The 18,114-nt window shown below is 44.3% G+C and overlaps 1 protein-coding gene across 2 annotated transcripts in view; it reads right to left on the bottom strand.

Moving 5' to 3' along the window:
- LOC139761735 (uncharacterized) overlaps positions 1 to 18,114 on the bottom strand; it is a 306,001-nt gene that overhangs the window by 26,402 nt on the left and 261,485 nt on the right. The gene's annotated exons all lie outside the window — the stretch shown is intronic.

Raw genomic sequence — 18,114 nt, 5'->3', positions numbered from 1 at the left:
CATCTCACTGGTGTGAGTCTTTTGTGTATTTGGAGTGCTTTTCACTGGTGTGAGTCCCTTGTATGCTTGAAGTGTATCTCACTGGTGTGAATCCCATGTATGTTTGTAGTGCTTCTTAGTGGTGGCGTTCATTGCATGTTTGAGGCGTTTCTCACTGAAGTGAGTCCCTTGTATGATTGTAATGCATCTCACTGGTGTGATTCCCTAAAATGCTTTCTCACTGGTGTAATTCCCTTGCCCACTTGAAGTGCTTTTCACTAATGTGACGCCTTTGCATGTTTGGAGTGCTTCTCACTAGTATGAGTCCCTTGCATGCTTGGAGTGTTTTTCACCGGTGTGAGTCATATGCATGATTGGAGGGCTTCTCACTGGTGTGAGTTACTTGTGCGTTTGGTGTACTTTTCACCAGTGTAAGTCCCTTGTACGTTTGGAGAGCTTCCCACTATTATGTGTCCCTTGCATGCTTGGAGGTTTTCTCACTGGTGTGAATCATTTGCATGATTGGAGGGCTTCTCACTAGCGTGAGTTACTTATATATTTGGTGTGCTTCTCACCAGTGTGAGTCCCTTGTGCGTTTGGATTGCTTCCCACTGTTGTGTGTCCCTTGAATGCTCGAAGTGCTTCTCACTGGTGTGAATTCTCTGCATGTTTGAAGTATTTCTCACTGGTGTGAGTTCCCTGCCTTTTTGAGTGCATCTCACTGGTGTGAGTCCTTTGCATATTTGCAATACTTCTCTCTGGTGTGAGTCCTTTGCATATTTGCACTACTCTCTGGTGTGAGTCCTTTGCACATTTGGAGTGCTTCTCACTGGTGTGAATCCCTTATTTGCTTGGAGTGTTTTTTTTTTTTTTCACTGGTGTGAGTCCCTTGTATGTTTGTAGCGCTTTTCACTGGTGTGATTCCCTAAAATGCCTTCTCACTGGTGTGAGTCCCTTGCTTCTTTGGAGTGTTTTGCACCTGTGTGAGTATTTTACATGTCTGGAGTACTTCTCTCTGGTGTGAGTCCTTTGCGTATTTGTAGTGCTTCTCACTGTTGTGAGTTCCTTGTATGTTTGGAATGCTTCTTGCTGGTATTAGTTCCTTTTTTCATTTTTAGTGCTTCTTACTGGTGTGAGTCCCGTTTGTATCTAAAGTGTTTTTCACTGGTGTGAGTTCTAGTGATTTTAGTGCTTTTCACTGGTGTGATTCCTTAGAATGTCTTCTTACTGGTATGAGTCCCTTGCACACTTGGAGTGCTTTTCACTGGTGTGATTCCTTAGAATGTCTTCTTACTGGTATGAGTCCCTTGCACACTTGGAGTGCTTTTCACTGGTGTGATTCCTTAGAATGTCTTCTCACTAGTATGAGTCCCTTGCACACTTGGAGTGCTTTTCACTGAAGCGAGTCCTTTGCATACTGGAGTGTTTCTTACTGGTGTCTTCTCACTGGTGTGAGTCCCTTGGATGGTTGGAATGCTTCTCACTGGTGTGAGTCCCTTGGATGGTTGGAATGCTTCTCACTGGTGTGAGTCCCTTGGATGGTTGGAATGCTTCTCAGTGGCGTGAGTTATCTGCATGTTTGGAGTGCTTGACACTGGTATGAGTCCCTTGCATGTTTGGAATGCTTCTCACTTGTGTGAGTTCCTAGTATATTTGGCGTGTTTCTCACTGGTGTGAGTTTCTTGATTCCTGATATGCTTCTTACTAGTGTGAGTCTCTTACATACTTGAAAAGCTTCTCACTTGTATGAGTCCAGTGTATGTTTTGAGTGCTTCTCATTGGCGCGAGTTCCTTGAATGTTTGTTTTTCTGATTGGTGCGAGTCTCTTTACGTTTGGAATACTTTTCTCCGGTGTGAGTTCCTTGCATGTTTAGAGTGCTTCTCACTGGTGTGAGTTACTTTTCACAAGTGTGAGCCCCTTGTACGTTTGAAGTGCTTCTCACTGGTATGAGTCCTTTGCATGCTTGGAGTGTTTACCACTAATGTGGATCCTTTATATTTGAAGTGCTTTTCACTGGTGTGAGTTGCCTGCATTTTTGAGTGCCTGTCTACAGGGTTTTTCACCGGTGTAAGTTACTTGCATGCTTGGAGTGTTTTTCAGTAGTGTGAGTCCCTTGAATGCTATGAGTGTTTCTCACTGTTGTGAGTCCTCTGCATTTTTGAGTGCATCTCACTGGTGTGAGTCCTTTGCATGTTTGAAGTGCATCTCACTGGTGTGAGTCCTTTGCATAGTTGGAGTGCTTCTCACTGGTGTGAGTCCCTTGTATGCTTCGAGTGTTTCTCTCTGCCTTGAATCCCTTGCATGTTTGTAGTGCTTCTCACTGGTGAAGTTCATTGCATGCTTGGAGTGTTTCTCACTGGCGCGAGTCCCTTGTATGATTGTAGTGCATCTCACTTGTGTGATTCCCCAGAATTCCTTCTCACTGGCGTGATTCCCTTGCCCACTTGAAGTGCTTTCACTAATGCGATTCCTTTGCATGTTTGGAGTGCTTCTTACTAGCGTGAGTCCCTTGCATGCTTGGAGTGTTTCTCACTGGTGTGAGTCATATGCATGATTGGAGGGCTTCTCACTGGTGTGAGTTAATTGTACGTTTGGTGTGCTTTTTACCAGTGTGAGTCCCTTGTACGCTTGGAGAGCCTCCCACTGTTGTGTGTTCCTTGCATGGTTCGAGTGTTTCTCACTGGTGTGAATCCTCTGCATGGATGGTTGAGATTCTGTTGTGCCACGACGCAAAATCACTATCTCTCCGTCATCACCGTAAGGTAAGCGAGGTCCATATTTGTCCTCTGGCTGCTGTCTATTGTCTTCATTTGTTCCACGTTTGTGCTTTATTTTCGTCGATGTCTATCTGGCCTCCTTCCTGTTGGTTGGAATAATGTTTATCTTCTCATCTGGAGGTACAGGTCGTGGTGTCTCCACCACCTGGTTAACCTCATAGTATTGGCTGAAACAACAACTGTCGATGATTCCCATACACCTGGCTAGTAGAATATACACCAAGATCAATACTGGCATTTGCCTTCGATGAACATCTGCAGTGTTCCCCGTACGATCTCCCACACCCCGGTCAAAGTAGTAAACTCCAATTGCATGGTACCTCAGGACTTCGTTCTATGCGCGATTTACTACCTAATCTTTTGCCTCTTCCTTCCCTCATTGTCTCAGTTTTCTCTTCATGTGTCATACCACTTCTCTCATTATTTCTCTCATCTAATTCCTTACCATATATGAGTCTAAGTCTGAGTCATTCTCTTGGTTCATGTTTGCCTTTATCGTTTTGCTTGTCTCTGTCATGTTTCCCAAAGCCTTACTCATAACTCTCTCTCTCTCTCTCTCTCTCTCTCTCTCTCTCTCTCTCTCTCTCTCTCTCTCTCTCTCTCTCTCTCTCTCTCTCTCTCTCTCTATCTCTCTGTATCATGTGCCTGTATATATATAGTCTCATGAATATGAGCATAAGGTATTTTCCAACGCCGTCGTGAAGCCTCGTGTTTTGTAGGTATAGCGGGAGGATCCTCGCACACGAATCTCTTCCCTCATCTCTTCATATTGATCAAAATATCTGCATAATAATTCAGCCACGGCTCCTCACCTACTCGACGGAGTCACCATCTCACCAAACATGTTTACCTTTCGTAAAGGTCTTACGTTTTCTTACTTAAGATAAAAGCAGTCAAACGTCCGTGTCAGTACTCTGTAACGATCAGTTTTGAATACAGGGTTTACGTAGAATTAGAAAAAAATTGGTTGTGCAATTTCTGTATACAGTCAAAACATCTATAATGCTAAACGCAAACCAACAGTACCATGAATTATGTTGTTAACTGATTTGTTAATGATGAAGGAAAGATCAGAATGCAAAGGATCCAGTGCAGACAACATTGCCACTCCTCGCACGCACTGCAGGCCAGGCTGGGGTCAACCATGGAACCCGTCCCTCCTGCAGGCTAGGTTGGGGTCAACCATGGGACCCGTCTCTCCTGCGGCCTAGGCTGGGGTCAACCATGGAACCCGTCTCTCCTGCAGGCAGGGATGGGGCAATCGCGAGACCTCTCCCTCCTGCAGGCCAGGATGGGGTCAATCTTGAAGTCTGTCCCTTTAACAGACAAGTCTAAGGTCAACCTCAGGATCCGTCCTTCCGTATCACATCGTTGTGGGAGTAGAGAGTGAAGTCTCTTCATCAGGTTGATCACTGGGTGATGTGAAGTATGACCTCATCTCCAGTCTGACAATTGCAGAATAGAGGGAGGGAAGGTGTGCGTCCAGGCTTAATGCTTCAGGAGACGGGCGAACTAAAACGTAAGTCCGGGAGTGCAAGACTAGTCCTCAGGTCGTATGGCACCGGAGGAAGGAGAAGAAGACATGTTCCACTGGTTTAACAGCACTGCGAGGGAAGCTCCCAGACTCATGGACGGGCCTTAATGCCTCAGGATGTGTCGACTGGCAGAGTGGCGTTCGTGGAAGTCATCTCATATTCGTCAGGGTTTTACCTTGCTTAATCCTTTCACTGCAGTGGCCGCAGGTCCCCCGGAGTATGTGATGATGTCAGCAATGAACAGTGTTTCTTTGTAAGCTACAAGATAGAACATCCAGAAGCCATAACATGAAATAAGCAAAGAAAATTGAAAAGATGCAAAGAAGCAATGAAATAAAATTAGAGTTGTAGATGAATGGAATAAACGGAATGATGAAAGTGTGAATGTGGACAACATTGTTTGAAAAACTGGAACACAGAAAATTCATGAGATGAAACCTAGAAATGCTTCCCCGTAAAGTAATTACAAACAGGCAATTACACACACCAAACACACACACACACACACACACACACACACACACACACACACACCCTCCATCTCTCTCTCTCTCTCTCTCTCTCTCTCTCTCTCTCTCTCTCTCTCTCTCTCTCTCTCTCTCTCTCTCTCTCTCTCCCTCCTACCATACTCCGTGAACCACCACACCGGAACTTAGTACATTACAACAGAGACATGAAGATACTGAGTTATGACTGTCGGCCTCATTTCCGTGCACGTCCACTTGGAGATGAATGTCTGCATGAACTCCTGAAGTGCAGCCACTTGATGACCTGCATGACCCAACCTACTCCTGGTGTTTGGGTTCTCAAGATAAACACCTCTCTCAGTCAGGTCAAAACGGGTCTGTTGGTTATTGAGGGTGATCCGTGTTTTGTTGTTTATGATAGTTAGCTGCATAGATATATAGATGACTGTATAGAAAGTTTGCTAGATAGACGAATATATACATAATTTTTTGTCATACACTGAAGAACTTTAGCCAGAACTGATATACAGACGTTTAATCATTTTTATCTATAGATGAATCTCATCACATGTCTAGGTGCTATGGATAGACGCTGAAGGTCAGGTCAAATGTCACGTTATCATATCCAGGGGAAGTTGCGTCGTGTCTAAGGGTCGTAAGCTAAGATTTATGTGTCAGAGTTGTGTTATCTTGCCATGTCTTAGTACCAAGCAGCCTGTGATTCCCACAGAACCAGAAGCATTGTGTAATTACCTATTGTGTAGTACGAGGAGGGAGTTCTACACTCGTGGGCAATGTCTCTTGAAAGCCTATACTTTTTGCTGAGATTTTTGCCATTAGGTTGGGGTTAGCGCGTAACGCTCACCGCAGGAATATCAAGAGTACAGAATTTTGTCGTGTAAGGCGTATGTTGTTGAATGTTATGCTTAGTATGAAAGAGTTTGTGTATTTGGTGAGATGTTTACCCACTAATCACTTGTGCAGGTCCTGGCGGCACCTGCAGAAAACACACTTAACCTCAACCCTTCGCTACACTCATGCAAAGTTTTCACGCAAATGCGCACTTCAGGTCCTCCAGCCGTTAGCTGACTTAAGTGTTCGCTGGTACGCACAAGGTCGTGGATATCTGCCCTTTTGACCTCCCACTTGATGTATTAACATGGTATTAACCAACCGCACTCGCACGAAGGTAGATAAAAGTGCGTTTTGATTTTATTTCCAAATAATCTTATCCTAAAGACAATTTGTTATTCATTTCTTTTACTGTTTTATTAGTTTTATGTATATAGAAATGATCTATTTCATTCATCATTTGATTTACATGGAAACCCCACATAATGAACGTAACAAAATCTGCTTCCCAAAAGCTGGGAGCGTTGTCTAGGTGACCTGATTACTTTCTTGTGAGCAACTGTTTCTTATCTACGGGGGTTCAGACATCTGGGGTGGCTCATCCTCCAACTCTCTATGATCGAGAGCGGAATTAGAATAATTCCGTCTAATTAATTCTCCTGTCCGCCCCGGTGTTGCTGCGCTCTCTATTTTCTACAGGAATCATATTTTGGCCACTGTTTTCGTGAGCTGTTTGCATGTGACCCGTCCCCAGGACACACGGCTGGCTGCTGCTTCCTACAGTTTGTGTGTAGAGTAGGGGCACTCGAGGTTTGACCGTTACGACAACTCCTTTCTCCCTCGAACTGCTAAGTTGCTGAAGTCTTATCCTCCTTCTGTCTCTCCTTCAAATAAGCTTTCTACCAACATGAGTCAGGTCTACACACACCTGTGGAACTCTGATTACTTTTTCTCTCTTTTCCTTTCACTTTAATTCTTTCATTAGAGATAAACTTTCACTGGGATACGTTTTGCTCTTGCTAAGTCCCTCACTATAGAAAAAAAAATATGAATTCGGTTGTTTCTTTATCAAGAGCTCAGCAAATGCTGAATCTAATGATGATTTTAATTTGACTCGTCCTTCTCTGAACGCACTCTCAGACTTTAGATCTTTCCTTTTGAAAGAAGTAGAAATTTAATCCTTATTAATTACCTCACTTCTCTGCGCTTCTAATTCAGACAGAAACCATCATTATCAACAACGTTGGCAATACTCACAGCAGTGGCGGTGGTGTCTGGTGGTGATCTCTGACACAAGGTTGTTGAAGCACAGTAAGAGTGAGAAGCAAGATGACTTCAAAAATCTATATCTATTTACGTTTAGAGAACTTGTTACCACTGACCATTTAGATCTAATAAGGTAAAGTTAACTACGTACCTGAGAACCTCTCTGGACCAAGGTTGAATAATGATCTCACATTGGCCACGTAGGTACACTGGACTCACAAATCCAAGTTGGGATTACGTTTCTGAATCCATGCATGATTCTCTTTATTCATGCATGTACCAAACACACGTATGATCTTTGCTGAACCACGAAGCTTAGGCCGCAGGCGAGACACGACTGAAAGCAGATCTAACATCGCTGGGTTTCTCAATTGCTCTGAATATCCCAGGCAACCTGGTGACGCAGAGTTACATACCAATACGAGTGGAGATCAACATGATAACTTCACTCAAATAGGAAACATTTTGTTTTATAAAGTTTCCTGATCCCACTCTGATAGTGAATGGACTAACTGAAGCATTTGGTGCTTTATATATATATTTTTTTTTTTTTTTTTTGCTTTGTCGCTGTCTCCCGCGTTTGCGAGGTAGCGCAAGGAAACAGACGAAAGAAATGGCCCAACCCACCCCCATACACATGTATATACATACGTCCACACACGCAAATATACATACCTACACAGCTTTCCATGGTTTACCCCAGACGCTTCACATGCCTTGATTCAATCCACTGACAGCACGTCAACCCCGGTATACCACATCGCTCCAATTCACTCTATTCCTTGCCCTCCTTTCACCCTCCTGCATGTTCAGGCCCCGATCACACAAAATCTTTTTCACTCCATCTTTCCACCTCCAATTTGGTCTCCCTCTTCTCCTCGTTCCCTCCACCTCCGACACATATATCCTCTTGGTCAATCTTTCCTCACTCATTCTCTCCATGTGACCAAACCACTTCAAAACACCCTCTTCTACTCCCTCAACCACGCTCTTTTTATTTCCACACATCTCTCTTACCCTTACGTTACTTACTCGATCAAACCACCTCACACCACACATTGTCCTCAAACATCTCATTTCCAGCACATCCATCCTCCCGCGCACAACTCTATCCATAGTCCACGCCTCGCAACCATACAACATTGTTGGAACCACTATTCCTTCAAACATACCCATTTTTGCTTTCCGAGATAATGTTCTCGACTTCCACACATTCTTCAAGGCTCCCAGAATTTTCGCCCCCTCCCCCACCCTATGATCCACTTCCGCTTCCATGTTTCCATCCGCTGCCAGATCCACTCCCAGATATCTAAAACACTTCACTTCCTCCAGTTATATATATATATATGATAGATACTATACAAAGTGGTATCATCATTCTTACGGAAGTCATGGTAGGAATTATTTGTTTTTGATTTTCGAAATTCCAACAATTTCATCTTAGTCAGCAGCAGTTCGAGTGTCAGAGACGGTTATAAAATGATAACCATTTCTGTTTATCGTCCTCTCTCTCTCTCTCTCTCTCTCTCTCTCTCTCTCTCTCTCTCTCTCTCTCTCTCTCTCTCGAACACTCACCGCAACTTCAGAACTATGACCATCAAGACAAGGGGAAATTCAATCATTACTAATTACTTCGTTTCCGGGCAATTCCACCCCAAATGACCGTTCTCAACAACTTGGGAAATGTCCGTAGTGGTGGTCTGTGGCAACCACTCTCGACACACTGGGGTTTGGACCTTTAAGGTCGATGGTACGTCCCCTGAGCACAACGGTACGACCCTTGAGCGCGACTATACGGCTCGAACGCGTCGGAACGACACAGTGGTGATGGCATTGTTTTCATCCCGTTGCTTAAGGGTTTAGTTAAAGTCCAGGCCACCTCATATCCAAAGGTCGTACTGTCGTGCTCAAAGGTCGTACCGTCGTGCTAAAGGGTCGCACCGTCGTGTTCAAAGGTCGTACCGTCGTGTTCAAAGGTCGTACCGTCGTGCTAAAGGGTCGCACCGTCGTGCTCAAAGGTCGCACCGTCGTGCTCAAAGGTCGTACCGTCGTGCTCAAAGGTCGTACCGTCGTGCTCAAAGGTCGTACCGTCGTGTTCAAGGGTCGCACCGTCGTGTTCAAGGGTCGTACCGTCGTGTTCCAGGGTCGTACCGTCGTGTTCAAGGGTCGTACCGTCGTGTTCCAGGGTCGTACCGTCGTGTTCCAGGGTCGTACCGTCGTGTTCAAGGGTCGCACCGTCGTGTTCCAGGGTCGCACCGTCGTGTTCCAGGGTCGCACCGTCGTGTTCCAGGGTCGTACCGTCGTGTTCAAGGGTCGTACCGTCGTGTTCAAGGGTCGTACCCTCGTACTCAAGGGATTAATTACCACTCTCCTCTCTGTAGCCGTTAAATTGAACAGATTCATAGAAATTAATTTCTGTTTCATCTAATATAAATTCATTAGTCATGACTGAATGATCTAGCTGCCAGGATGACTCGGGTCTTTCATGTTTAAGGAATCACATTTAAACACGTTTATCATGTGGTAACGCTTAGTGTGGTAACGCTTAGTGTGGTGGCGCTAAGTGTAGCAGAAATACTTGTAGGAATCAGACCCAATGATATCTTGTCGCACAGGACACTTCACTGCTGACCTGGTTACCCAAGATGAGAGTGACGTATTGCCAAACAGGTGGTTAACGATGACGCAGGAGGGCATGAGTTCCGTCTGATCGTTGTGACAGTAAGTCTGAACGTATGACTACTTAAGTTAAGCTTAATTGTGTTGGTAAAGGTGAAGTTAGGATATGATAACTTAGATTAACTTCGTTTCTAGTGACATGTGTGACTGCCTTGCAAAATTGTCTTATTGTTTTTCCTTAGATTTAACTACACAGAAGACAGACTGGATCACTGGGGGAGGGTCAGGTTCGCGGGAGACTCGGTCGTACTCACCAACACCTCGTCTGGCTGGAGTAAACCTGACGAGATGTATCCAGAGTTGGTTTGTTACATGTGTGATGTGATGTGTAACTCCGCTACGTGTGATCCCTCTCAACCCCTGGCAGATAAGTGGACGTAAGTCATTTGAGGAACTTTCGTCTCCACGGACGAAATGTAGACAAGGTTTAAGAGAGTGGTTATTGTACTGCCTTGTTATGACTTATACGTCCTTATGGAGTTGGATTTTAGAGTTGAACAGACCGGATGATGTAGTCTCTAAACATAAACATGACTTCATCACGTGTGTATTTCATGTACAAAAAGAAAAATTGTAACCTGAAATTTTTTCCCCGAGTTATCTTTCCCATTACGGTTATGGACCATTTATGCTCTATAACTGGAAACAGAATGAGCTATACAGTCATTCCAGAGTGCGGGGTCATGACAGTGTCAAACAGTGCAGAATATACCGTGGGATATCTGGTGACGTCCATGTTGGGGTCCCAGTCGACGTCAGGGTGAGCAGCCTCCTGCAGAAGACACGACCCATCGTGGCCAGTGTTGCCCTGCCCTGCGTCATCATCCTATGTACACACACACACACACACATTGTATATATATATATATATATATATATATATATATATATATATATATATATATATATATATATATATATATATATATAATGTGTGTGTGTGTGTGTGTGTATACTACGTATGAAGGTGTCCTTTCACAGGTCATATAATGCCTTCCAACAACAAGGACTGGATCCCTCGTACCGTTTTCATGCTAATTGGCTACACTGACACTGTGCGGCATAGCCCACCCAGCTACCACGTAAATGGTGCGAGGTTCGATTTCTTGCTGTCACAGAGAGAGAGAGAGAGAGAGAGAGAGAGAGAGAGAGAGAGAGAGAGAGAGAGAGAGAGAGAGAGAGAGAGAGAGAGAGAGAGAGAGGCTACTGTTACTGCCACATGATAAATGATGTTCTTGTAGTTATTGTGTCATTTGCAATATTTTTTCGGCTCCTCCCACCATTTTCCGCCCACACTCTGGTCACGCAGAGCCCTTCTCCTGGAAGCTACCAGTCATCGACAGATCTTACTAATCCATGACCGAATCCTGACGCTCAGTGTACCAATCTCAGTGTGAAGGTGTTATCACATTTCTGTGGTTCAAATGATTTTGTTTAATATGTATTTTTTTCTGATTTATGTGTTATGTGTTATCAAGGTGGAGGAAGTAAATAAAAAAGTGAACTTTACTACAAGAAATGCGGTCATTTCCCTTGCCATTAGCCGTGTAGGGAGCAGACGTGTGTGTCAAAGCGATGGTCATTGGGCAGAAAATGATCTTCGGAAAACGTGTAACGATTTTGTGTCACTCCAGTGAGATGGTCAAGGGCTTGGTGAATGGGGCGCTCGTTGAGATAATGGGAGACCATTTATCTCCTTCATACGTAGATGCTTTAAGAGAGAGAGAGAGACAGAGAGAGAGAGAGAGAGAGAGAGAGAGAGAGAGAGAGAGAGAGAGAGAGAGAGAGAGAGAGAGAGAGAGAGAGAGTAGAAAATTCTGAGCTGCCAGTTTGATGACATTACAATCATCTATAACCACCCCAGACACCCTGAGAGTATTAAGGTTGTAGTAACCACGCAGCAACACCCACACAGGCAGAACCGTCGTATCACTTCACCTGTGTGATGTATCTTCCCGGGGACCCACATTCTTATCTTCCAGTAAATAGATTTTGAAAGCTTGTCTGACGGGGAGGCAAAAATATTTCCCAGCAGGTCTTCCATTGAATGTGGCGTCGAGGCCCCGAAGACTTCTCTGCCATGACGTTAGATAGGAGGAGGTCGTGACTGATACTGTGGCCGTCTGGTTCCTGCTATCATACCAGCCACACTCTGACAACAAACTACAGACATTAATCCACAAAGAACGTATCACACTGGCAATCCAGGAGGAGATTAACTTCGTTAGTTGTTTGAGTCTGCTTAAACAGAGGGCACTTTGTTACGGAGATAGAAATGCATAATTACATTTGTATTACAAATACTGTGGTAATGAACTCAATCCAGTGGAACTGTGCGAGGACGTGGGACCTCCTACAGAACATGGTCTGATGACCTTTCCTTGAAACCCTGCATCACGTAAACAAGAAACATAACAAACAGGGAAATGGTTTTAGAATACAGAAAGGTACGTTTGGCCAGTGTTACACGAATGTATACTTGTTTACCCGTCATAAAGAGTGTACGAAATGACTTGAAACAGAATGAAAAAAGAAATAATTTGGATAATGATTCACAAGGATTCACTTTCTGAGATCTACAGTGCTTTAAGACGTGGACACATGTTTATAACACTACACCTTCTTCAGGAAGAGAGGAAGGTGTCGCCTCGTACCATGTCCAGTGAGTCCCGTGAGGAAGACAAACATACTGGCAAGGAAGATCACTGTGTGTGTGAGGGAAATGTAATGATTATCTCTCAGATCTTTGAAGGTCATCATACATACATACAGAACCGATACAAACATACATACAATAACCACACACTAAACAGTTGTATGGTGCGGCAACACAAGGGCAGCAGCAGGTGAGAGTGTTAGTTACAATTACTTACAACCAGATTTTGCCATTAGGCAAGGCTAGCACGTAGCGCTCACCGCTCACCTGGGAAAAATGTAGCGTTCTGAGTCGTGTGACTTAAATGTCGTCGTCGAGTGTGATGTGTGAAATAGAGGGAGTGTGTGTGTGTGTGTGTGTGTGTGTGTGTGACTGAATACTAGAAACCCACATGCATGTGAGGCAGGGAGAAAAGACAGCAACCCGGAGCAGAGAGAGAGAGAGAGAGAGAGAGAGAGAGAGAGAGAGTGGAACATACAGAACACAGAGTAAGAGATGAAGGTGAGGTGCAGGGATGGCTGGGCGTGTCGGCTGGGTAAAGCTCCTGAAAATATGGCTCCATTTTCCTAACGACTTCTCCTCTAATAACTTTTTCACTGGTAGAGCACAAACCCTTCCCAGGTGCTGGACCTTCCTAGAGCAATGATGGTAATACAGGAGTACACTGATGTGATACAGGGCTGGCTAAATGGTAGTACAATGATGATATAGTGAAATGATCATACGGTAGTTCAATGATGATACAGTGCCAACTATACGACAGTACAGCAATAATACAGTGATAAGTGCACAGCTGTGTAATGATGATACAATGGTGAAAATAAGCCGTACAATGATACTACAAGGACAACTACACGATAGTACAATAATAGCAAGATGCTAAGTATGTGGCATTACAATGATGGTACACTTCTGGCTGTGCGAGACAACGCTAACTGTACGGTAATTAATGATGAACCAAATGTTCCTCGGTGTACGCCTGGAATTCGTGTTGACTTGTTATTGCCATGGTTCAGTGCTTTTCTCCCTTTTCGTCCCGTTTTCCTCGTCATTCCATCTTTGAAATATATTCTTTTGGTGGAAAGTCGAGCTACCTATGGTAACTACACGTTATGCTGTTGTCTGTACGTGCTATTTATAGTGTTCCAGGCAGTGTGTCTGGCCTCCGTGTTCTGAATATCACGTCTTGTTTACAAGCCGAGCTACATCGTTGAGTCTGCTTTTAACAGGATGAACTGCGAGCCTCCAACAGTTTGTGATATTTTCATGTGGTTTGTAACCTGTACTCTAGTCTGCAGGTATTTGCAGACTGACCTACTGGTAAGAGAACCTATGAAGGAATCACTTTACAACTTTATGTTAAGGTAGAGGTGTTGAGGTGCACGTTAAGGTAGAGGTGTTGAGGTGCACGTTAAGGTAGAGGTGTTGAGGTGCACGTTAAGGTAGAGGTGTTGAGGTGCACGTTAAGGTAGAGGTGTTGAGGTGCACGTTAAGGTAGAGGTGTTGAGGTGCACGTTAAGGTAGAGGTGTTGAGGTGCACGTTAAGGTAGAGGTGTTGAGGTGCACGTTAAGGTAGAGGTGTTGAGGTGCACGTTAAGGTAGAGGTGTTGAGGTGCACGTTAAGGTAGAGGTGTTGAGGTGCACGTTAAGGTAGAGGTGTTGAGGTGCACGTTAAGGTAGAGGTGTTGAGATGCACGTTAAGGTAGAGGTGTTGAGGTGCACGTTAAGGTAGAGGTGTTGAGGTGCACGTTAAGGTAGAGGTGTTGAGGTGCACGTTAAGGTAGAGGTGTTGAGGTGCACGTTAAGGTAGAGGTGTTGAGGTGAGCGGAAACTGGAGTAAAATTGAGGAGCATCACAGAAGGATTTGGGACGAGCTTCCTCTGCCACTACAGACAGAATAAGAAAGATGAGGCTAAGTTTCAGGTATGTTACAGCACGTCATCAGCTCCAGCCAAGTTATCATGAAGTAGATGTGACGTCGACCATTCATGTAAACATTCCTAGTCTGGCTCGTGATGTTGGCTTTGGGGGACTCGAAGACGCTGGCATTTATCAGTTGCTCGACACATGTGGTGAAGATGCGACCAACACAGGTCGACCAGTGGTGTCTCAGGAACATGCTGCAGGACAGGAGAAAGATGGTATACATCACCCACGTCAGGTGACTGTAGACAAGCAGACAAGGGACTCAGTCGTGATCAGAACCTGAAAGTATCGAGACTAATGAAGAAGGAATGACCGGCTTCAGGGATCTGTGCACCGGGGAGGAGGAACGACCAAGACCTGCCACAGTGGTAAGACCGCCTCTGGACGATGATGGTGTTGATGACCCACACTGTGAGGGTTGCGCTCGTGCTCTCCTTCCCTCACCCTCCCCGGCTCAACACCCCCGCCTCAGCATCACCTCACACGTCGTGCCTCACAGGCTTGGCACGTAGTGTGTTTTTGATTGCCTCTCTAGTTTTCATTATCCATATCAAGGTATGAAAATATCTTGATGTTCAAAAGCGTTACTTTCGTAGGTTTTGACAGAGGATCTTTTTCAAGAAGCGCATCACTGGTTATGTAGATGTTATGTAACTGGAATTCATGAGTAATACGTTTTCATATCTTTCATACGTTTTCATATCTTACAAATATAAGCTTCTCATATTTCGCTTCCACTTGAGTAAAGTTTCCCGAAACCTCAGAAATACGTGAATTATTCAGAGTTATTTCTAGACACGTCAACCACTGCACCCCAGATGGACGTACAAGAACCTTAAGAAAAACACTGTGGATCTTGCCAGGAATTCTGCTTGCTTGCCCAGGGCTGAGTTGAGGGTGGAGACAGGGCGGTCATCACCTGCTTACACAGTCACAAGTCCAGCTCTTCACGTTCGAGAGAGGAATGAGAACGACGCTATTATTGTAAGTGTGTACCCTGCCCAGCAGGTGGCGGAGCCCAAGGGTGGTATGGGAGAGAGAGAGAGAGAGAGAGAGAGAGAGAGAGAGAGAGAGAGAGAGAGAGAGAGAGAGAGAGAGAGAGAGAGAGAGAGAGAGAGAGAGAGAGAGAGAGAGAGAGAGAGAGAGAGAGAGAGAGAATTATCATTAGTAAGAGGCAAGGGGTCCAAAAAATCCACTGCTCCAGGAATACGTATGTATCCAAACAAATGGTGACTAAGTACAAGATCAGTAGGGCAGTGATGAGTGATTTAGCTTATCTTATTTCCACATGTAATTATGTAGTTACCATTATCAAAATTTCTTTAACCCTAGTTATTAGTTCAGAGGATAACTGTAAGTTTTCCTATCGACTTATGTTAATGAATTTACATTTGTTCTCGAATCTCTCGAAACAGAAGATTCCCTAAATGCTATATCAAATGTAAGTGAGATATCAACATTATGAGTCTTACAATAATGCTTCCTATATCATGATGTCTAGAAGATATATTCGTAACATTACAGTTACGTGCGTGATGCTAAGGTTAGACACGTGATATCTGTTACATATGATACCAGAATGAAGTTCACTCCGTCGACGCCTGTGACATCTAACTTGTGTGTATATTGCAGGGGAGTCATGAGAGGCTTCGAAGTAGTGTCTTCCCGAGTTTGGTTATGTGGCTCTGAGTTCGGCAGGGAACTGCAGGTCTGTCTTCCTACCCACATCCAACATGTCTCTCATAACCTACTGGTGGTGTAGGAGTACACTCCTCCAGCCATATGTGTCTTTACACAACTTTGTAAGTATATATAAGTATATGTATGTTCTGAGCGTCACATGTATACTCCTCGTCCTATACATCAATTGTCTTCTTGTTCCTCTCCTTTCTTCATTTCACTTCTATTGATATTTTGATTAACCTTTCCTTATTATCACATTATCCCAGAACTCTTTTCTTAATTATTGCAATTACTCCATTAACTACATCTTTCATTCATATCTCTATTGCTCACTCTGGTCATTCGTCGCGTTTCATGTTTGAATCTTGCAAAATCATTTCCTAAAACACAGCTTCTCTCGTCCGTGATGCCACCGTACAAGCGCCCTTTAGGCCGGGGGTAAAGTGTTGTATCCTGAAGCTGTTGCTTCTCACTGTTTTCTTCAGTGTAGCAGCTAGTGGACTGCACTTCATAACTCTCTCTGGTACCTCAGCATCCATTCCACCATCCATTTCTAAAAGATCATCACCAAATAACCTGGAATCCCATGCTAGACTAAGGTTGACGAATCTGTAAAACACAGCTCAACATGTTTATCTTTGTCATGGCTACAGTTATCATATCTATCCATATCTATCCAGTACTCTGGCAACGTTCCGTAATCCCAGCCAGGGTCCCAGGCACATAACATGAGAGTACCATCCGTGTACAGTCACTCCCATCCCAGGTAATTCTGTTGCCCGTATCTGCCTTGGATGTTTGACCACGTAGACACATCCCATTATAATCTCCGGGACCAAAACACCCGTTCTGATCCCACTCTTTCTACCCGCGACACGGGACATCAGAAGTAAGTCTGGGATACGTGTTATATGGGCTTTGGATGTGACACAGAGTTTACATATTTACACAGGATATGGTGCAATTATGTATGACGTAACACAGTCAAATCTTGCATTTTTACTTGCACTTAAGAGCGAATGGGTTTGTATCGGCCTAGCCTAATATTTACCTTTGTCTAGTATTACGGTGTTTAACGGGTCCGGGTTTGAATTCATTTGTAGTTTTGTGAGTGATTATACTGCTCAGGTAAAGTGCTCTGGATGAAGAAGTTTAGCTTCATCTGTATAGTCTGGATCTGTCTCTATAAACACTGTGATTATCCTCGTCAGATCATACTGTCAAAGTTTTCTTTACCTACTAAGATTTGTATATCTCTAGTACACCCCCTCGTGTTTTCCTCTTCTGCAATAATTATATCTTCAAGATCTTCAACTTTTCCTCACAACTTATATTTTGTAGTTTGACCAATCTATTGGTTCTGCGTTGGACGTATTCCAAGTGAACAATATGCCTGTGGTACGATGAGCAGTCTTGAACAGCGTTCGAGATGTGGACGTTTGAATGTTTCACATTCTATCTGGCTAAAGGTTTTCCTTGCGGACCTCATAATGTTTGCTTTCCAGGCAGCTTTGGTACACTTCTTTCTTGGGTTCATGTAGCTATTCATCCAAAACTTAGTGTCCTTGTCTTTAACCTCAGCAGCCGGTCGCCTGGGAGGACGTGGGTAATGGTAGCGAGCGGGTAATTATAGTCAACTGGATTCAAGTGTTGAGAACATTTGAGGAAATTAACTTTAGGGCGATTCTGGTCCACCAGCACCTGCCTCTGCCCCTTACCGTCTGAAGACCTGAAACCTACCTCCCGAACTTGCTTCATTTCTCCCCATCTCTCTCTCTCTCTCTCTCTCTCTCTCTCTGGCTGGGCTGGCTGCCCTCCAGGCAGTCGGGTCAGCCAGCGCTCTGGTTGAGTTAAGTGCCAAGCGTAATGGCTCCAGCTCCACACATCCCTTCCTTGCTCTCGTCGTGGGAGGAAGTTTATCAAGGAGTTTTTCTACCTTCAAGATGTTGTGTAGTGAGTCTGTCTCTCCTCTAATTTACGGGAAGACAAGAGGAGGGAAGTAAATTAAATTCAATGTCAGTCGTATAAATGCCGGAGTTGTGGAGTTGAAATGAGACTTTAGGTGGACGACTACAAGTGCAGTAATAAACGAATGTGATATGAAGGAGGAGGACGCAGGTAGGAAGACTGTACCTTGATATAAGGTCAGGAAATACGGAGATGTCACGGTACTGGATTCCCTTCTGTGCGAGACCCAGTATGGTAACATAAGGTGTTGACTTACTTTTCAATAAGTTTGATCAGATTTAGATTAGAATTTTCTTGTTGTTTAAATGCCTCATTTAACGTCAGG

This window comes from Panulirus ornatus, chromosome 41 (assembly GCF_036320965.1).
Source record: "Panulirus ornatus isolate Po-2019 chromosome 41, ASM3632096v1, whole genome shotgun sequence".
In the NCBI taxonomy this organism is placed as follows: domain Eukaryota; kingdom Metazoa; phylum Arthropoda; class Malacostraca; order Decapoda; family Palinuridae; genus Panulirus; species Panulirus ornatus.
This window is presented reverse-complemented; position numbering and strand designations above follow the sequence as displayed.